General features: G+C 40.6%; 6 long non-coding RNA genes across 9 annotated transcripts; 1 reads left to right on the top strand and 5 right to left on the bottom strand.

Annotated features, from left to right (window-relative positions):
* Positions 1-1,848: 1,848 nt before the first annotated feature.
* Positions 1,849-3,857, bottom strand: LOC112494801. Its single transcript, XR_003060645.1, has 3 exons — positions 3,621-3,857; positions 3,122-3,358; positions 1,849-2,188 (listed from the first exon to the last, which is right to left on the bottom strand). It is a non-coding gene; the product is annotated as an uncharacterized LOC112494801 (long non-coding RNA).
* Positions 3,858-5,283: 1,426 nt separating this feature from the next.
* LOC107270777 lies at positions 5,284-8,418 on the bottom strand. 2 transcript variants are annotated; one of them, XR_001538428.2, is made up of 6 exons: positions 7,985-8,418; positions 7,680-7,899; positions 7,256-7,585; positions 6,953-7,190; positions 5,814-6,131; positions 5,284-5,686 (listed from the first exon to the last, which is right to left on the bottom strand). It is a non-coding gene; the product is annotated as an uncharacterized LOC107270777 (long non-coding RNA). The 2 variants fall into 2 exon arrangements; XR_001538427.2 differs by having other exon boundaries at positions 7,256-7,546; positions 7,985-8,417.
* LOC112494804 lies at positions 8,295-9,045 on the top strand. The gene is made up of 3 exons (XR_003060648.1): positions 8,295-8,428; positions 8,574-8,783; positions 8,916-9,045. It is a non-coding gene; the product is annotated as an uncharacterized LOC112494804 (long non-coding RNA).
* On the bottom strand, positions 8,545-12,622 carry LOC107270776. 3 transcript variants are annotated; one of them, XR_001538425.2, is made up of 11 exons: positions 12,488-12,622; positions 11,921-12,122; positions 11,717-11,829; positions 11,197-11,557; positions 10,110-10,301; positions 9,834-10,041; positions 9,578-9,766; positions 9,214-9,513; positions 8,923-9,115; positions 8,682-8,835; positions 8,545-8,597 (listed from the first exon to the last, which is right to left on the bottom strand). It is a non-coding gene; the product is annotated as an uncharacterized LOC107270776 (long non-coding RNA). The 3 variants fall into 3 exon arrangements; XR_003060647.1 differs by having other exon boundaries at positions 8,547-8,597; positions 8,682-8,858; XR_001538426.2 differs by lacking the exon at positions 8,923-9,115 and having other exon boundaries at positions 8,547-8,597; positions 8,682-8,858.
* A 2,276-nt stretch (positions 12,623-14,898) lies between these two features.
* LOC112494805 lies at positions 14,899-18,006 on the bottom strand. Its single transcript, XR_003060649.1, has 5 exons — positions 17,670-18,006; positions 17,023-17,506; positions 15,485-16,925; positions 15,332-15,420; positions 14,899-15,267 (listed from the first exon to the last, which is right to left on the bottom strand). It is a non-coding gene; the product is annotated as an uncharacterized LOC112494805 (long non-coding RNA).
* Positions 18,007-18,765: 759 nt separating this feature from the next.
* On the bottom strand, positions 18,766-21,142 carry LOC107270734. Its single transcript, XR_001538415.2, has 3 exons — positions 20,991-21,142; positions 19,455-19,650; positions 18,766-19,382 (listed from the first exon to the last, which is right to left on the bottom strand). It is a non-coding gene; the product is annotated as an uncharacterized LOC107270734 (long non-coding RNA).
* Between the last annotated feature and the right edge of the window lie 465 nt (positions 21,143-21,607).

Here is a 21,607-nt window from a genome sequence, read left to right as displayed (position 1 = left end):
AACCTTGTACTGACTTAAATATTATTTTTGTAATTTTGTTTAACTACTGTGCAATTATGGATATTTATTAATTGTAGATCGATACAGTTTTCTTACGTCCATAAAACTGTATTTCAAGTAGTCCCTCTTATAGTGTTCTTATAATTTCCAATGTTACCAGTTACTATTGTATATTGTACAGACACAAGCTGACACTACCCCTGAATATTTAACGCTCTTGGTCTCACTGTAAATTCAAGTGTATAGATGCATAAGTGTACTATTCCTTATCCTTTCTATGGTAGTCACTTTTTACACACTTATAAGCATACCGTGTTTACATTGAAATATGTGAGAATTCAAGACACTTGTGAGTGCGTGAAAAGTGACTAGTATAGAAATAATAAAATTTGCTTCATACTTAGATTTGCAATACTGTTACAAAATTTTTGTCAAATAACCCCAACGATAAGTGTGACCCGATTCAAAGTAACCATCCTAAGTAACGTCCTTGACATTTATGAATACTTTTGTCTGCCTCACCCGATATGCATATATACTATACGTATAAGAGTACGTTTTCTGCAATTTATATTTCATACTACAAGACAGATCGATATCATAGATATCGATTATCTAGGATTGTATTTCAGTAGCAACCAAATTAATATATATTATTATTTTAAAAATACTAAATTTCTAAAAATTTCAGTTTTCCAAAAATCCACTCTCTGTCCATAAGCATATGGTCAAAGAGCTCTTTTATTCTCTCATAATAAAATCGTAGATTCTCTGTACGGCTTCTGACTAGTTCTTCATCGATTTCTTGTACCGCCATAATGGGCCTTATCATTTATTAAACACGGTCCTAAAGATTGCCATGAGGTATAAAGGAGCCACATTATTTCGTTGAAATTATCCAATTATGGCGGTAACTAAGTGTCCCGGTCTAGTATGGTCGTGCTTTTTATTAATGTAAAAAGAATCGTATACCAACGTAAAAGATAGAAAGACTCTAGATTCTAATATCGATCAGACTCGTGACTCTCGACCCCAGTCCGGCTTCCTTGTATAATACATTGAAAGGCAGTAGATACGGCGAATTATAAACTAGAACAAGTAGATTTCATATAACGTATTTCGATCGCAAAATAAAAATGGTCGCCGCTACATAAATCGAGAAAAATTTTTTAGAATCCTGAAAAAAGGGGACCCTTAAAAATTGTTATTTTAAACAACCAGTATCATACTGTCCCTTGTATTAAAAATGTACTGGCTAATTTTCATGAATGGGTGTACAGTGTTATTGTAGGTAAACCCTTATTTGGGAACTTTTGACTTTTAGAGCTGCCATCTGCTTAGTGTATCCATATGGATATGTAAGAAGTGTATATATACATACATATAGATACATATATGGATACTAGTGCATATGAATATACGACTTACCAAGGACAGTAGTTATATACGCTTCCTCCTGTGATTTAATGTTTCCAACATCCCCCTTTTTGGATCGAGTGCATCACCCTCTTGGGCCCCATGGGTCCTTCGGTACCGAGGGATGACATTGTGTTCCAGTTACATATTTATCGTGTAACAAATAGGCGTACGGTGTTATAATATCGCTGTCGTACTGGACTGGTTCGTTTTCGCACAGGAGGAACTCGACGTGCATGAGGGAGAAATAAAAGGGGGGCCCCCAGCTGCCGCGTTATGATTTTTGGGGCCCGAAACATTTGTGGTAACACGGTCACTGCTCGTGACAATACCGTGAAATAAACAAGTCAATTATACCCTCGAAAGAGACGGCCATGTTTTCTTTTTATTTAGGAACACACTGAGATATTTGCGTTCGGCAATTGTTCGGAATTTTTTTTTTTCACTAGGACCGCTGTCTCTTGATCATCCTGAATCTTTTTTTTTTATTTTATCGCCCTGAATTGGGACTCTGTTTACTCTGTACTTGAAATCTGTCGACTCGAACGCTTGTACGATTAGCGTCCTTCGCTCTTGGAAAAGGGATTCGTTTGTCAGAAATTTTGGCTTTGTACGTTTGTCTAGTGAGAAATCTATGCGATTGTCCTTTGGGCCCAGAGAAAATATTTTTCGGCGGACCCACTGGGCGTTGGGACTTGCGTGGGAAGCTGCGGAGTGTCAAACTATAACGCTGTTTATGCAGTCAGGAGCGTAGTAAGTTTTGGGTTCTCAACTGGAAATATTTAGAGATTTTCTTAATTGTTGTTATACACGGTGTCTACTATTTTCGATTATATTGGGCCTTATTTCAGATTTCTTTTTAACGTATAGAACACCGCATAGCTTTGAATATGACAGTAGAGTAAATATAGAATGTAACATTTTTAGGTTAGATTGTTTAAGAACCACTGACGTTCATCTCCTGGATCCGGGATTACAATAGGGCCTGTTTGTTGCTTTTCTATTTTTGTGAAACCTCCGTAAAAACTAGGATAATAAGATTTCGACAGAGATTCTTCGGACGAATCGGATTGGCTGAAAGGGTTGTCCGTTCGCGAGCCACGTAAACGTCTTGACAAAGGACTTACACCTTTTTTACCCCATTTCATCACTTAACAATTGCCATACATTGTAACGTAGGAAATCGGTGAAAGGTCCAAAAAAAAATCCAAAATGTTATCCCGAACCTTCGAGAAGCGACCAACGGACCCAATATAAGTCCCAAAAGTATAGCAGGATCAAAGATCCCAGAGAATAGAAAACCAGTAAGGACATTGCGGTTGGCTGTACGTGTAACACCTTTGAGAAAGAGCCTTATTTTTGTCAAAAAGAAAGCCAAAAAAATACAAAATAAAAAAACCGCTACCGCACTTGAAATGAAAAAAAAAAATTATCCTACGTGGATCAGTCCCTGGGTTTGTGTGGGTGTCGCAAAAAATTACAACCCCCGTGAGATCCTAATACTTCTATCCTTGTACTCCCTTATATATTTTTCACATCTTCCTCGACGCGTACCTGGTGCACCTATATGGTATCTCACGAAGTGGAAACTATCTCACGTTGAGTTCCCATAAATCCCTATGCGTGAAAATTCAAGTGTAACCCGCACTCGAAATGATTCACGAGATTAAATCTAATCAAAGAGCAATTATTAACGCATTTACACCTTGCAGCTGGTTGAGCCTGGAACATTCCTGAAGTGAAGTTCTGAGGGAACTTCAGGCTTCTGCGCAGAGAATTTCAGAAGCTAAATCACTTCTCTGGTCATTCGGCTGGGAGCCACTTCTTTTATCCCTGGGACGTACACCCTCTTGGCTGCTCAAGATACATGTGTAACAGGATTATCCTTAGCAATTGCTACCAATTACCAATTATATTTTACCAAAGAGCTGGCTGGTCAACCCTGAAAAAAAAATTCAGAAAAAATTATTGACTATATTCTGGTAGAGGTGTTTTAGGAATTTTTGAAGTAAAAAAGGGGATAGTTTTATTTTCGACGGATATATAGGTATAGAGAATACATTTTGAAATTCTTTAGGGTTGATGCGACGATCTGTAACGGGGTTAAAAAATTGTGATTGACAGCTATTTGACGGTTCAAGAATATCTAAGGGTGGATCAGGTATATACAGGGTACCTACTCAAAATGGTACTTTTATACGTACCAGAGATATTAAGACGCTTGGATTAAATAATAATGGCCAAGTTTAATAATATGGAATAAATGGAGCAGATGCTGGAATCTATGGGGGTACCATAGAACCCTCTGAACTTGTCATTTCGATCAGCTCGTGTCTCTTCACCCTTGAAAAAAAAAACGCAAACTCACTCATCTGTTTGTCAATTCATATTGAACATAGATGGCATCCTGACTGCCATGAATATCACATATTCCCCATAGAGGGTTGATGCGACAATACAATATGGGGTAAACGTTAAAATACAAGCCCCCTTAGAAAAAGTCCATAGCAATAAGACCCTTAAATGAAAAAGACTAAAAACACTCCAAGAAAAAAAAAGAAGAATGTACTTGAAAAATCGCTTTTGAAATTTCTGTATAGAATTCCATTTTAGTCTATATCCTGTGGATATTAAATAATAAGAGAGTACAAATTTTCCAAAATTCATGTCTAACCCATAGGTATAATGAATTTGGAAAAATTACAAAATTTCCCAAGTGGCTATATCAATTCAGTAAACGGTACGTGAACTAATCCACTGCTGTTTTCCAAACATTTGAACAAAACTGAAGGACGAGAGGATTAGTCAAAATGGCGAGGAGGTTGAAAACTATGAATGAATAACTAGAGGAAGAAGAAAACCTTCTTACAAGATGGAGGAGGAGAAGTAAGACTGACCATTCGCACGGTGGCTTAGAATTAACCATTTCATAAGAGTAAGGAGTAGCGACAATTGCAAACCGCAATGTTATTTACAACATGGTCGATCTGGGTACATGCTTCTCGTTACTAGTGCCTTATAAGTACAGTAAAGAATATACCGGTCTCTACCTGCCGCCATTAGACGGATTAACGATCCTTACCGACAGGAAGCACAAAGTTTTCATCGTTATTTCTCTCATGGTAAACGAGCGTGACGCGACAAACCGCAACAAGATTTATTGTACGTTACAAGCAAAATTGTCAATTCTACACAGTTTGGTATACGAATTTTTGAATTTCGAGCACGAAAAGTGGATAATATCAGTAACAGCCTCTGTTGGATTTGCAAAGCAAACTTATAGAGACTAGTAGTACAGTCGCAAGATTTAAAAAAGATTTAACAATTATTTTCGTCATTTAAAACAATATTCGATTATACCATAGAAATTATTTTAATAGGCGTGGTCATACTTGGTGAAGCTTAACTAGAAAGTGGGTAATAAATCCGCTAATGAGTGTTGTACGCGCAGGCGCTAATCTATGCAACCGCAACGTACGGAAACGCCCTTTCTGCCCATTTATAATAGAAAGACCCATTTCGTTAGACTCAAAAGGTACTTCTTGGTTCTCTCTATACAATACAGAGAGACACTTTTCGACAGGGATGATTCCTCATTAAGAGGATTACTGATGTAAACACTATAAATCAATAGGCCTCAGATGAGAAACGGGCCTTGCCTTAAACCGCATTGACAATATAATATTAGAAGTACTGTTGTAGAGCATATAACCATAGAAATACGTATAAACGTTGTCTATACTAGTACAATAACATTGCATATTGCATGATAACAATTCGCTCAAATAAATAAATAATTTAAGCTATTGATTTGAATTCACAATAAAAAAATCGAGTAATCGAAGTGAAACTATACCACAATACCACAATAAATATATTTACGTTGCTTGAAACTCTATCAGTATTTATACACCAGTATATACGAATATACACTGTAGGAAGATGAGGATGAGGGTGAAGTAGAGCCCTGCCCAAACCGGATATGGATACCTGGGGGAACCGCCCACGCCATTGGAAAGCAACGAATCAGACGCGAATCCTCGTGAGAGGTGAACGAATAGGGTGATAGTGACGTCCTCTCTTTCTCCTCTCTCTCTACTCTCTATCTGCTATCTCTTCATATCCTCCCCTTGCTCTCTCTCTTCTCTCAGCGGGATCCAGAAGACGCTCTCTAGTCTCTCAGCCTCTTGGACGGTCAAGATCTTCGTTCTCCACTTTGAAGAAGACGCTGAAGAGTCTCCAAAGAAAAAAAATGTCTCGCCTGGCAGTCCTAAAATAAATTTCGCAATGAATAAAATTAATTAAAATTACCCAATTTGAACCCGCGTACATAACCTCGTTCAATAATACAATTGTCATGCATTAAGTTTACAATAATCGTCACTGCCAGTATTTACCAGAGAGTCAATGTGACAAAAGAATTTCGTGACGTACATAAATGCCACATGTGGCACATAAATCCTTGCGTTCACTTTTTCACCTGAATGAAATTCTAAACGCTCTCCTTTCCTTTCCGTGCGACAGCCGAGTGGCTTCTCACAATGACTCTTTTTCACCAGATATATTCACGCACGTTAGTATCGCATGGACGTCACTCTTGTGACTCTCTCGGACAGCGAGCGGCATTTTGATCTTTGTTACGCGCCCACGACAAGTCCGACAACTCTGTGAGCCAAGTCTTTCCTTCTAATGTGATCTCCTTGTCGACCTAGTTTCTGGAGAAATTAAAAAAAAAAAATTATATTTCTCACGACAAAATGCGGAGGTGGTCTTAACTCTGGTATCATAAGCAATTAAATGATACAATTTAGGTAGACTAATTTATGAGTTATGGGAAATTTTTAAACAAATTTTGACACACATATATGCATATACATATATAATCCTAAGCTGATACCATGCTAATGATTCATTTATACACTGCAAAGTAGATTAGGTACGTGATGGATGAACGTAGATGTATGACGGTGAGTATTATGAGTGATTGTAGAAGAGAGGTAAAGTAAAGACAGAGAGAGAGAGAGAGAGAGAGATACAAAGAGAATAACGAAGAGAGGCGCTCTTATTTGACCCCAGGCCCATTGCGCGAGTTAGCGGACTGCCGCGATCAGTTGGGGTCACGCAAGTCGCCACCCCAATTCACCTAATGGGGACAAATATCATAATTGCTTCGTCTTCACTAAGCATCCAAATGGATTGATGCTCTCTTGCTTGCTTGACTCTTTCTTTATCTTTATAAGCCGTGCCTTTACTAGCCACTCTGTATGCTTGGATTGTCAATGGAGTGTACAGTCTGGGATTTACTTTATACGCACCCACTTCTGGAGCAGCCCTTAGTCACTGTATACCATACAGGTATCTTTTAAGGAATAATTACATAGTTTGTATAAAATTCTCTAATCTCATAATCTGTACTGTTTTTTGGTGACCTGATCACCTTATGAGATTTTTAGTAAAAGAAAACTTTTAGGAAGTTTTGATGATTAAACAAAATTTTGTATGATTTCAGATCCACGTTCCCGTAGCTGGTACCTACGTGTAACCTGGCGTGGGCGACGGAGGCGGTGCTGATATCCACTTGACCCGGGACTCTTCAGTATATTTATCCACCTAACTAAGGTCTGCGGTGTCAACACGAGTCAACAGTGGTCAATAAGCGATCAAGTGGCCCCACAGCCCACACCAATCATAATTCCTGCATTGGCCTCGTACGAAATCGTCATTTCGTGGTATGATTCGTTCATTGAGAAAAATAAAGGTGAGTCAGAAAATATCTGCAGACAAACATAGAGTCGGTATAGCAATTATATGTAGCATTAAGAATTAATTTAAAAAATACCTTAATAAAATTCCAGGGATATTGGAGCCGTGTCGAGTCCACTGGACAAAGCAGAAGAGATTTGTCCCGAGAGGCCGTAGGGCCCCAATGGTCGACTTAACCCTGGGCCTCAGTGTCAACGGTTCACATTAATTCATTCGAATTAATCGTGAACGTCGCAACGAGCTCAGAGCAAGAGAGATGCTCTTCTAAAAGTGCCTCTAGGCACGGATTTATTGAATCAGTTTATTAAATGCTCACCGGTCCCACTGGGTCTGTAGGACCCACACAGTAGTTGGGTCCAGATAATACCTTGAAAAATACCAGGAATCCTTTCGCGTTATACAGGCACTTGAAAATCAATTTTATAGCTATTATCGATCACATATGTAAAGACACATATGTCCAGACACGCCAGTATCCTGCCAGGATTCTGTTTACTCACACCATAGACAGCAGGATGATGGTTCTACCAAACCCCATAGACATGATCCTCTCCATTATGCATCCTATTCAAAGAAATTATTGTTCTTCGTATTTCCGAACAGGTGACATACCCCCACGTTTACTTATTCATCACAAAAACGTGAGTTGCCGGTCGAACGCAACGTGACTTTGTACTTAATAAAGCGTATATGTTTTCCCATAGGAAAGTAGAGTCCATCCTGAAATTAATTAAATATCAATCGATGTCCTCGTATCGATACAATATTTATATAAATAATATACTAATAAAATCTATATTCATACCAATTCCAAGGTAGTGCCTTTGTACAGAAGTAAAAGAGTGAGATTGTGCAACTGGTATAGGGAATATTTTCCCCATATCGATACTAGTTATTCATTATGTAAACAGTGCAGCATATATCGGTAAACCATATCGTGATCACCTGTTATTCCTGTCTTTCCAGGGAGAAGTAAAGGGGAAAAATGCCGGTAAGGAAAAGGAGAAATTGAAGGCAGAAGATACGAAGGGGTCGCGAGCAAGCGTAAGGGTTGCAGTTGTGACCGCAGAAGAAGAGCCGCCATCGCAGCTGCGACATCCCACGACCCCATCGTTCACTCATCAATGATTCATTGACGAAGAACGCTTGGTGTTACGATCGTGCACGAAAGCACCGTCCTATAGCTTACCCTTATATTCTGAGGGTGAAAACCCTCACCAGGTTTCATAACACGGAACATCATTCGCTGGTACTAAAAATATAAATACTACGAGTACATTATAACAATCGTTAAGCATCCTAAGGATGTCAATCCCATATTAATTAATCAATCCTTTCATTAATAATTATATCAACAGTTACCCTCTCTCTCTCTCTCTCTCTCTGTAAATTAGGTGGATTTAATCAGCGACCACGATCTAGAATCAGGAAAGATTACAAGGACTACGAAGGACCTTGGTAAGGACTTGAAAATGGAGGCTTGAATATCCTCGATTATTTACCAGGTGGACGTCACATTACCGTCGGCTTAGGATCGACGCGGTGAGCCGCGAAGTCGTCCCTGACAAGTCCTTGGGAGTTTGAGTCTGTTACGAGGCACATAGGTAGGCAGATATATAGGTACTATCTTCTCCCTATATTCCTTCAGCACTGTCCCTGCAGAATATTTTGTAGAAGAGCTGTGAGAAACCAAACACAGAAATGTATATATAGTATAAAGTATATACATGAATTAGGTAGTACCTAGAGGACCTCGCTGGACAAGAATGACTAAAAGAATAAAAATGTCTACGTGGGAACGTCGTATCATCCGGAAGGAATGCAAGCGGGCTTCCGCTTGATTTCTCGCCCAGGACCATCCCGAGGAAGATGCTGATCATAAAGTAAATATGACCACAAGGGTAACTTGGTCCAGGGTAGTTAAGCCGCGAGGCCGCTAAACAGATTAATTCACTGGTACTTGTACCAAACCTAACTATAGTAATAGCTATATAGATATAGTGGATCTTATTATACCTAAAGGACAATCCTTACCTCCTTGAAAATCGAGAATGTCGAGCCGACGGTGAAGACTAAGCTGAGCCTATTTGGTTAAGAAGCTAATCTTTCTCTCATTTTCTCTCTCTCTCTCTCTTTCTTTCTTACTCAGGAGTATGAGAATCTGACAGCTCCAAGACCCAGCTTCTCTCTTCTCTTTTAGGTTAGGTACTCAACAACTCTGTCTATCCTTCTCCTTCATATTGGTACTATATCTCATCCTCCTCATCTAGGAGAGGAGTCGAGAGTCCAAGGTAAGCAGATCGGTGCTCATCGGTCCGCGATGATCCTATTGTACTACAAAAACTTTGTTATTAAGAACGTTCCTACTGCATACATTTAGCAGTTAGTATATACCAACCTTTACTCGTTATAGGAGATCGAATTTAAAGAATTCAAGCTTTATCAATCTGATGTATGAATCATCCACTAGGTATCATCCTTAGATTGAAGAGGAGTCATTCGTCATATAAAATTTCTTATAAGTCCATATTATATACTGTTAAGTGGAGTATATTATTTACCACATATACCAGTTACACAGCTACTGCTGAAAAAGGTTTTTAAAATGTATCTACATTTTGGCATCTGTCCCATTCCGTGCATTTCCCCCTTACCAAATCTAGGGTGTCTCATTGGACAAGGCTATCTGGCATCTTAATGCCGGAATTCCCGGCTGTATTTTCAAAAGGATCTGCAAGCCGAACGCCGTGTAAACAGCCGATTCTCTCCCTGCCACGTCCGGGAGCTGCACTCGATGTATCAATGCCATGAATGCGACAATCCAAATATTTGCCAGTCAGATTAGCCAGTCCGCGCGGCTTCCTGTTACGTTTTTCATCTTGTACGGTGTATGCGTGTATATACATATGTACTGTAGTATATGACCTTACGAATTTCTACCCTGGCGACGCATCTGTCACCAGGATATGCGGAGAGCGTTGGAACTGCTCATGGAGTGCTCATGGAACTCTTTTTGATTAATCGTAGATAGTAGTGCAGGACAATCTTACTGGTGCGATCTTGTTTCGCGTGAAAGCTGAACCACGTTTGAGTCCTTGCGGCCAGGTGCATTTTCCGGTGTGCTGGAGAAGAGAAAGAGAAGAAGAAGTGAGTGAGTGAAAGTAGAAAAGTAGAGAAAGGATCGAGTAGTAAAGAGATTTACTATTGGTATAAAAGGATTGCTCGCCAAAAGGATTTACTCGGGCTGGTTTTCGCGCTTGTGATTTCTTTACGTTCTGGTTGAATCCTTTTTTGAAAACTCAAGGACTCCTTGAACGATTTAAGGAATTGCGACAATCTCGAGAGCGACTTGAACTCATTGTACTTGTAGGACCTAAGGATTTGTTAGCAGTGAACTAGTATAATTGCGAATTATGGGATTCTAGGGATTTCTTTCGATTAGGTTAATCTCATTTGCAGTGTAAAATGCCGTCTCGAGAGGACACCAAAATTTTCAGTGGATTTCAACGTCTTACATTTGGAAATTCCTAATAATTCTTTCTATCGCTGTGTGTCGTACGATAATATGCTGTCAAATGTTCTAAACGAATTTTCAAAATTTGTTGCTCCAATTACAGTGAATTTCTGTATTCATTACTCAATCCTCTTATCATTCAAATTTTCAAATTTTTGAAAAATCAACTATAGGAACCGCTAAAAATTCTGGCAAAAAATTGTTCTCCTTCTCCTCGCGTAGTAACCGAAAACGGATAGGACGAAGCGTCGCGACGTCGACAGCTGTCACTGTTTGTTGGTTTGCGCGAGGGATTACTCGAAAATAGCTTGGGGGGAAAACAGTGTCGTCTGATCGTGAAACGTAATACAGCTCGTAATCCGTATTAATGATTGTTCCCGGATATTTGTCAATGCGGGGTCCTACGATTTTACTAGGTCCCATTCGAGGTTTCCCTGTGGTGTAAACGATAGTCCACAGAGTAAACAGCAGTTCGTCGAAGTATAATAAGAACCTTCAGTTACCAGAAATGACCAAGATTCACGTGACTGTCGTAGCTGTCAGAGTCAGGGATGACAGGGATGCATTTTTCAAGCAGTTAAGGGATCATGATGATCATATTTCAGATCGCTTCGATCACTCCAAGGGTTAAGTACGCTCTTGGGCTCGTTCCTGAGAGGAATCTTCCGCTTCCGGATTGGCGCGTGAGCACGAGGATGCTGAAGAGGGTCGCGCGTCCTCCTGGTAGCACTTAGGCACGTGGTGGCCAATGAAGGACCTAACCGAGGATCCGTTACTCCGGGTAGGAACACGGAATCGCTCTTATCCTTAGATCTTCTAGACGAGGATACTGTGGTCCGGGTCCTTTTCGTGGATCACGTTTCCCTGTAAAAAGGTCCAGAAATGAGAAACAAAGGGTGTATTGGATGCTGGGGCTGAATGGCTGAATAAGTCATAAACGATCACGTACCGCGTTTTGAAAAAATTAAAAATATTAAATTTTTATTATTATATGTATATACATAAGTACATATGTATACGTACGTGAAAAATTATTCCTACATTTTTTTCCGTAAAGAACGTGAGCAATCGGATTGCTGTCTTCTTTATATGTACCAGTTGTGTTCCGTGCGCACGTGTCGCAGAATTTGTAAGGGCTGAAAAAATAATGGAATCTAATTATGTAAATCCCAATATTAGCCACTCGAGCAGAGCGACAATGCCACTCTCTGGTCCGTCTCGACGCACCGGGACGCCTTATCAAAATACTCGAGAGACCATGCGCGGAGCACGTCCCGTCTGTTATCCCTGGGCGCTACAAATCTAGACGGTTTGTTTGAAAAACTTCGTCACATGGCCCCGTCTCGTCATTCACGTGCCTGTTCACAACGTTCACTGCTATGGGAAACCGCTTTAAGATGCAAAGCGTGCCTTGTGAGTGAATCCCCTCCTACAACAAAAATAGAAAAAAAGATCCTAACCGGTCATCGGTCAAAATCCTACGATAACTTTCTACCTTGTTAGCAACTACTATTCTATTCTGCTATTTACTGTTAAGAGACAACCAAAAAATATGTAAATACGTACGTGTAAATCATACAAATAGTTGTGTAATAAAAAGAAAAGAAAAAGAAGTTGTTACCTCGTTAATTACCGTTAAAGAGGCATGGCTCTGCGCACACCCAGTTATACAACCTAACCTCAAAGTTTCACACGTCAGATACAAATGTACATGACGATGAGTGTGTATACTGATTCGCAACTAACTTACCGCCTTAAGGGGTCTCTATCATAGAAATCAAATAGACAGGTTACCTTCTGATAATGCGTTTCTCTGGAATAACCCTGTAGGCAAGCTGGTACTTAAGAATGTTACATTACTTGACAATATTTCGATAATTGGTGAAAAAAGTTAATAAGTGACAGTGCTCCAACCAGTATGCAAGCTCAAGCCTTAATTACACAGAAATGAAATAGCTGTCACTGGAAACTCCCCACAGTGCACTAACAGCGCCATCTGGTGAAATGAGTACTGTACTATCCTATTATTTTTCTTAATTTTCTTACTATTATGAAACATGGATACAGGAATATAAGTGGTTGGGATTTTGTACGAAATACCTGGTTTACTCGTACTTTTACTTACTCAGCCAACGCTTACCAACCACACGCTGCTTCCTTAACATTTATTTCTGTAAAATCCTTATATGGCAGAGTATAACGTACTAAGCTTTACAGCGATATACACTTGAGGGACGATAGTGATATAGTTACTGGTAATTTTTCATGAGATACTCGGTATAGGTTACAGTGGAGTAACTTACAGACATTTCACGATATGGATTGGATATTAGACGAGAGCATGAATTGGATATACATATGCATATATATATTGAAGAAATAAAATTGTTATAAAATGTTTTTATTGGACTTTTATCAATATAACATTACTGTATGGAATTTGAATATTTTTTTAGTGTAGATTTATTGTATAGATGATTCTGTGGATGAGGGAAATAATTTGGGTACCCACCTTTGAGAAATTGAGCAGTGGAGCGGTTCCCCTTTCGTCTGGAAGGGCCCAATGGAAAATCGCCAGTCACGCGTTCTAATTAATATCTCACGCAGTGGGGTGAATACGAGTGTTAGGTAGGTATCATCTATATTTTAATGGGGCCTTAAGTATTCACTGGGTAATCCGTAAATAGGAGAATCCAAAGTAGTGGTAATTTCGGCAAGAGCCAATTACCGTGGAGAAGATCGCGCGCAATGTAAAGGGCAATCCTATTTGCATAAGGCATTGCGGGGCCTTATACATGATATCTCCATTACACTCTCTCGGGGGCTGTAGATCAGGGGCCTCGGGCCCGGTGGACCCGCGGGATATTTATTGAGAGCGTACGGGTTCGCGGGGCCTAGAGGGTTCCAGGCTCGACGGGGGGGCCCTCGAGGCCCCGTTCCTTATGACGTCATTTATTCTCGCTCGCGTCGCGTGCAGCGTCCGCTAATTGCAAACAGATTTATTGGCCGTAGAATTCTCTTGAAATTAATGCCTCCATTGATCGTCTTCCATCGCCACGCTCGATACTCCATTTCAACTGTACCTGTATAAAGCTTATTACTTTTAAAATTACAACAAAATTCTCAATCATGCGAAGAATCAGTCCCAAAAACAATATATTTATATATCTCCCCAATATCAAGGCCCCATTCAAGCAGTACCAATGTTAATCGACAAAAAAATAAAAGAATCCAAGTACCTAAATTGTTCGGCGGGTACTTTTGAATAGAGGACTAGTCTGGTACGTTCACGTGCATACTAGAGACAGGGGCGTAAATTGATCGGTACGGGCCTCATCAGGGCCTCATTGGGACTTCATCGGGGCCACGCGAGGTTCAGTCCTCGTAGTGGGGGCCGTCGATCGAGTCGAGGAGCTTATGGAAGAGGCAGTGGCGGCGTTGGGTGAGGATGAGGTAGAAGATGAGGATGGGGGAGGTGCGCATTAGTGGCTTTGATGTGCCGCGCGGTCCGGTATGCCTCTTCTCATGCCGTGGCTCATAGCTTGTCACTCAAACTTCGGTCGAACAAGCCATTGAACTGTGTAACTGGATGTCTTACTTTTTATTAGGTACCGCGAGTCGTTTTCATGTGGACTGTCCAAAGGCTCGGAATAAGATAACGATAGGCCACCTGACCCAACTACAGAGCCTAACAATACATTCGGCAGATACAAAAAGGTTAGATTTAAAATTCCCCGTTAATGCTGTCTGATAATTCCCCTAGATACCGTATGCACTATATATATTTTTTCCTAGGGAATTTCAAGTCTCCCCGCAGCGGTGTCAACGCGCTCGTAATTGGGCCGTAATAAATTAATTCGCGAACAATGCCAGCGCCGCTAAAAGAGCGTAGGAAAACAGAACGTGGCTGTAGACTCAATGGAGTCTGCTCTGACAAAACTGAATGCTCAAAGACTTCGGAGTCCGGACGGCACGGGTCAGCACGACAGGGATATAAGGTTACTTGTGGGAAAGACGCCTGCGTCTTATTATGGCTTGTTTTGAGCACTACCAACTCTTTAGTACTATAATTACGCGGTTATTGATAAGTCGATCAGGTTACCTTCTATTATGTGTGAACAATATTATAGTTCTATGAAGAATGGTTTCCTTCATACCTTCTTGCGGTTTTGGTTCCACCTTCTGGAGCTACCGTCACCCCCGCCTTCTCCTTGTGACTGTGGACGTAGCTTGGATATATATATTTTTTTTTAAGAATTTAAAATTAATTTCTTTACAGACCCTTCCGAGTAGCAAGTCTATTTAAATCAATCGAATTCTATTCTATCGCCATTTGCATGGACTCTCACGGGATGCTGTACTGTCGGCGCATTGTCTGCTAAAAGGATTTCTTACCAGGGTGCACCGCCCCTTTGTTTCTACTCCAGAGATACCCATCCATCTCGATATATCGATAGTGCTATTAACAAATTGAATTGTATAATGGAGCCAAAGGCCGAGTGCCGCATTGTGCTGGCATTCTCATGTATATGTGGGCGTCCCTATCGTAGTCCTCATCTACGGGGTGATTCGTGCTGAGAAAAAGAAACTCCTCCTAGTAATCTTAAACTTGGCAGACTAGAGTTTAAGTATACGTACCAAGAATGGGGACTTGTGGGCCTGTTTCTAGCTTGAAAAATCATCTTTAGTCTTGGCTGGGAAACTTTTCTTGTTTTTCTTTCTGCTATCTAGAGAAAAACAAAAGATACTGGATTGCACGAGACACAAGAATTTAAAATGGACCTGGACTACCTTCTTCTGAAGCTGAAGAAGGAAGGGAATGCGCGAAATGAAGGATGCCCCGGAGAAATGATGGATGTCTTGGACCAAAGTAGCTCATCCAGCTTTGGTAGATGTGAGATTTCTCAAGTCCTGTTTTAATCTGATCTGCAACTATGCAGCAGTCTGATGCCACTAGTATTATCATAAAGACCAGAATCTTTTAACAATTCCGCGAATTTCATATATGCTACCCATATACGTCTTTCAGTTTTGTTGACTTTCTTCGGATATATAATTATCATATTGATCTTGCATTATCGATCACTCTTAACGTGATAGCCTTAGGACGTGATGTTTCCCCAGAGGAAAGTAGCTAGTAATTAATGATGGTACAAAAATGGTAACCCCTGCCGTGAGGATGATCATTGTTTAAAAGTGTCCAGGTAGCAGGATCTGTGCTCAGAGCAGCGCTACCAGGATCCCATCTCATTAATCAACCATAATACAATCTTAACTGTTGAAGAAAATTCTTAAATGAGTTTTCCCGTAAGCAGCTACCGTATTATAAACATACGGCAACCCTTGCTAGGAACTTATATTTTTCTAGTGGTCCATTCATATTTTAGTACTGTACTAAGTATACCTGGGCTACCTGGATAATCGATACAGATTGTTGTCATTTTGGTACCAATTCTTTTTTTTCTTCCTTAAGAATGGTAGACAGTGAATGATCAGGTGTCGGCACTTTTGACACCCCACTTCATAGTGAAGCGTTCGCGCGAGATCTGCGCACTTTAGTTACGTGTCGGCACGTTTTCTTTGGGCCTTTCTTTAAGCATTGCCATCCATTTCTTCGTTTTTTTTCTTCTTCTTCTTTTACCCTACTAACTTCTCTGACTCCATGAGGATCCCGAAGAAGACGGTAGCCGTCCCGTATGCACGGTCAGGGCTGGTGCACGGCACCGCGGGGGTGTCATGTCACAATAGGTTGACGGGCGAAGGGTGGCGCGAGGGTGAAATAAGATGAAAGGCACCGCCGTGAAGCTCCCACGCCTCTCACGACCGCCTCACAATGGTACCTCGTGATCTTTTCCCTACGCCAAGAGAACCCTGCAATCCCTTGGCCACCCGCTGTCCAAGTTGTGACTTCATTTGGCGCAACAGCGAGATGGATTTTTGAATTTCAAAGAACGCAGAAAATATATATCTCACTATTCCTGGCAGGAAAATAATTAACTTATAAGCAGCATCTTCCAAAGTGAAGAGAATAAACTCTTCTAACATCCATTGACAATACGTAATTATCTTGTGTGGTAATGTCTGTCCTTTCAAAAAAAAAAGGGTACCAATTATCCAAATTTCGTTTCTTCCCACGAGTTCAGCAGGTACAAAATATTTCCACTGAATAACTTCGTCTGATCCAATCCTGTTCCTGTTTTCACAGAGGGTCCAAGGATGCTGTGCGACAGTCCTAAAAATCCATACTAGAGTAAATATAAGATTTCCTTTTCCGGTATCTTAAGATGATCCTCGTGAGTGTTTAAATAAAATGTCTTTATACAGAGTACCTGCAGTGGGGAGCCAGAGTATACAGTGCCCAAGAGGGACAGTTTTCTTGGGCCTCATGGGAGCAAGACCAGTCAGAAAAATCTATCGAGTCAGTGCCTCTATAGGAAGGACTTATTATATTGAAATTGTTTTATTTCAATGACCGTATCGATGCTCTTCGCGGGGTGTCCGAAGAAGCAGGCAGTTGTCCGGGTGTCCAGGTGTCTAGAAGGTGACTATCCCATCGTCGGTGAACGTTCCTGAAGCGTTTATCTGTTTTATCAACAGTGCGGCCACTAGAGCCACTATATCTGCCGTAACGGGCCAAAATAAAAGACCACGAAGAAGATCTCAAGGCAGGACACAATGGATTTCGTGACTTGCACGAGTCGTCCGAGAGTCTGCAGTTCACAGGATCCACTCTGGAGCTCTTGTCACTTAGAGAATCCGATGGAATACATCCTCCTCCTGAGATCAGAGGATCACAAAGAGATTGTAGAAGATCTAGAAAAGAAATTCAAAGAAATTCATCAACTCTGTTTTCACTCTTCTAGATCCTTGCAATGATCTGAATAAAATTATTTATTAAATTCTTATAATATTAGTCAATTATGAAAGTTTTCTCAGTTACTTTTTTTTAACCTTCCATAGCGATAAAAATACACACCAGATATTTTACATCCAAGTTTTGTATAGAGCCCGAGGCTTAAGTTTTATTAGAGCGTGAGTGTAGGCGATGCGAATAATGGAAGCATTACGATCAAGTCTTAGAGCCAAGGGAGCTCTGATTCCGTGATGCAATATCTCCTTTGACTGTATCATCCCGTTTCGTTTCCTTTGGTTCGATTTAGGAGCGAGACGACAGTCGGTGGATCCACAATGGAGTAAGACGGGTCCACGTGCGCGCGTCAACAAAAGAGTCCTGGATCTTGTCGGGCTGATAATTCCATTAGAGGACGTTATTGGTATACCATCCTAGATCCATCCGAACGATTCCAAGTATCGATCCGAGACACCTTGACAATAATGCTGTGAGTCAGTATCACAATAGAAAAATTCTCCATGAGGATTAGAAGTCGTATCTCCTTGGCATAATAAAAAAAAAAAGCAATAAATTATATCATAAATAAAAATTATACTAATTTCTGCTAAAATAAAGTATATACTTTTCATATACACGTATCCTGTACATGTATGTACAGTGGTACGAAGTGGAGGTGGGACGTTCGAAAAAAATTAAAGAAAAGTATAGAAGAGAATAAAAGAAAAAGAGCGATCGGAAAATAAGAAGGTAAAGAAATTCCCTAGGATGACGGGCTAATCCGTCAGCAATGCTGCGCGCGCGCGGCCTTCTCTTCGACTCGTTTGAAAATAAAGACAAACACGAACTCACCTTTTCCTCCAGGTTGAACCTCGGCTGCCTCACCTCCTTAATCCTCCGTGTGATTGCATGCCCGATACCAGCTGGACGCTCACGTGGAAGAAACGACGCCCGGCATGTATGCGAGTCTGACGGACCGTAAACCCTTTACCATCTGCAGGGGGTTCCCCTTCTTAGATAACTTTTCTCTTTCTCTTACTTTACAGAGGCAGTATATACTTTCTTCTTTTATTACTCGCTAACTCTGCCACCAGACACTCACTTATTTCGACTGTCCTTTCTTCTTCTTTTTTAAATCTATTAAAAAATTTCAATTATCATTAATTGATAATTATATTCATTCTATTAGGTTAATTAGAATATACATACAAGGTACTGATTGGGGATGCATTAGGAAGTATTAGTTTTCGTTATACTCCTATATTCGTATCTTCTTTCCACTTATTCGTTTTCTCAGTGAGAGGGTGGAGAACCCAGGAAAGGGGTTGGACCGATCATTAGCGGGTTGTGACGGGACTTACTAATAGGCAGCAGACAAGTGAAGATGTCGGGACTTGCTTGGGTCCGGTTCGACGATACGACGTCTCTCTGGCGGTGCCTTTGAGAACGGTGCACCGTCTCTTCGTCCTCTTCAAGAATCCCTGCCACCATAGCGACAGGACTCTCTCTACAGGGTTATTCAGCTCAAATGCACCAGTCAGATTTGACAGCTGTCATGCATTGATTAAGCAACATATTAGCAATACTCTACCCTCTAAAGTCACCAAAACTTGATATCCAGTAACAAATTGCCTACTCAAACCCTGTTTTTCTTTTGTATACTTAATACAATTTAATTCTATAAATATATAAAAGTTTCATATAATTTTTTGACTAATATTGAAGACTGAATTCTCTAAAAAAAAAATCCCTGAGGTGATGACTGTTGTTACTGGTTCTTGGTGATGCTGATGATGATGGGTCAAGATGGTCGTCGTCATTTGGCCCTCGTCGCTTGGGCTAAATGACAAATGAACTGTTTACTAAAAACTTCGGCAGGGATATCCATTACAGTCCTTGGGTTATCTGTACCTTGTCGTCCATTAGGATTTTTTACTATCCAACATAGCCGCGCGAGCCTATCTCTCTTGGCGCATCTTTCACCTTCTTGTTCTTCTTCTGCTTCTTCTTCCACGACTGCTTCTTTCAGTCCTTTTCTTTCTTCACTTCTTCTTCTTCTACCAAACAGGATTGTCGCAGACTCTCCTTTAGAGGTATGTCTACCTACCTGAAATTAAAAAGCGGTTCAAATATTTTCGGCGAAAATGTCAACCCGGCTGTCAGTTAGTCAGTTTCCTGACATCCCGTCCTCGATAGCGTCTTCGGGTTCCCACGGATCCACCGGTTGACTTCATAGTCGATCGAGAACTGCTTACATTCTATTTTCCTTTCTGATACACTCACTGGTATACTACCTGCTGTTTTTCAGTCATTCTGTATTTGGGCATATTATAGTTGGTTTATGTTTTGAGAAAAGTGTCGAAAACGAGAAATCTCCATTATTATCTCTATAAGAGCGAAAGTTAATTTTAGTTACAAAAATTCAAATTTTAGTGAATTTATTATAACTATTATTTCCTGTCAAATCTAAATAAGATGCAAACCTATAGATAGCATCCTTGTCAAACTCAAAAAAATTAAGATCAACTGGATAAAGTTTCCCAAAAACATCCAAAAATTTAGTGCACTCGATGCACGTCAAAGGATTTACACCGCCATCGAAACCATAAAACTCTTCGGCAGGAACAGTTCCTCGTCCTTTCTCCAAGAGTTCCTCTTTCACGGTAGCAGCACTGTTTTTCAAAATATTAGGAAAAATATTTATAGGATTTAAAAACGACAAAGCCATCTTACCCGACCATTAGGGCCGATTAGCACAGTGCGATTATTATCCTCGACCAAACATTTTTCGCGACCAATCCGATTTCCAAGCGATTACCTCGTTGTAACTTCAAATGCTTATTTCCAGAGAGCCTTAGAGCATCGCGTGGCTCACAGTTCATTTCAACCAGCAAGGGTTGCACTGTGACAGCACGACGGCTGCTCAAATATTTATCGTAATTACCAGGAATGGCTGCGAAAAGGGATTACAGCGAAGGGTTCAAAAGAATCTTTCTCGGCGAACCGGAAGCAGCCAAAAGGGCTCGCTTCCAGAATCGAGAGTCCAGCCTTATTCGAATCCAGCCACTTGGAATAATAACGTTATACCCATCTACATAGAATTTCCAGTCCTTTTCTCTCTCTGTTCCCTGAGCGCCCACCACTTAAACACACAGTGCAGTAAAGTTCAAAAAATATTCACTAAAATTCCCTAGACGAACTGCTACGCGTTCATACACTAAAGTCACTAGATATCCCTAGGCGTATCAAAAAGGTACTCACGACAGGCAGAACGTAAAGATATTCATGTTCTACAATAATAAAGTATACAGTAGCCACACGGGAGTGCAATTAAACGTCTGTCGAGTATGAAGCAATTGCCAGTGGCACATCTGTTGATGTCTTTAATAATAATGACCGACGTGCATTGCATAACGATATCAAAGTTATAACGCCAATCCTGCTTACATAATCACACCATAATAGACTCCCTCACGTATTTCCAGTCTGTTAACCTCTTCGCCCAACATCGAGAAATCCTTGACCACCACGTAGTGCCGCTTCCGTTTGACAAGCCGCTTGACTTTTCTTCGGAAAATCAAAGCTACCAACCTACTCGATCTAAACTCACCACAACCACGTGTCTCAACGAATCCAAACGGGAATGGCCGGCAGAGCAGTCGGATCGCGCTTCTCGTGAGAGTGCGACTATGCTGTGAGTTGGCAGCTAAGATGGATCACCGCGCGGCTTTCTTGTCGTCAAAGCTACGAAGCCCAGTGCCGCCAACAGATAACTCTATCCATTATTATTATTATTATTTTATTGTACGAAACACGCTTCCCGTCAGGCCTGTCCCGTTCCATACAGATACAACCACTTCTCGCGCTATTTCCAACTGACTCCACTGGGCGCTTCGACCGCCTTGGCGGGACTATTCAAAAGTCTGATGTTGTATATATGTATATATAAATCTCAAAAATGCCCTGCGCCACAGATAAATAACGGATCACGCGTTAGATTTAATAAAAGAATCAAGCAGAATAACGCGTATGGTAAAAGGTTATGAAAAGCGCGGGAAAATTAA

Source organism: Cephus cinctus, unplaced genomic scaffold (assembly GCF_000341935.2).
Source record: "Cephus cinctus unplaced genomic scaffold, Ccin1 Ccin1_scaffold0814, whole genome shotgun sequence".
Taxonomy (NCBI): Eukaryota; Metazoa; Arthropoda; class Insecta; order Hymenoptera; family Cephidae; genus Cephus; species Cephus cinctus.
Note: the sequence above shows the minus strand (reverse complement) of the source record. Positions and strands in the feature narration are given on the sequence as shown.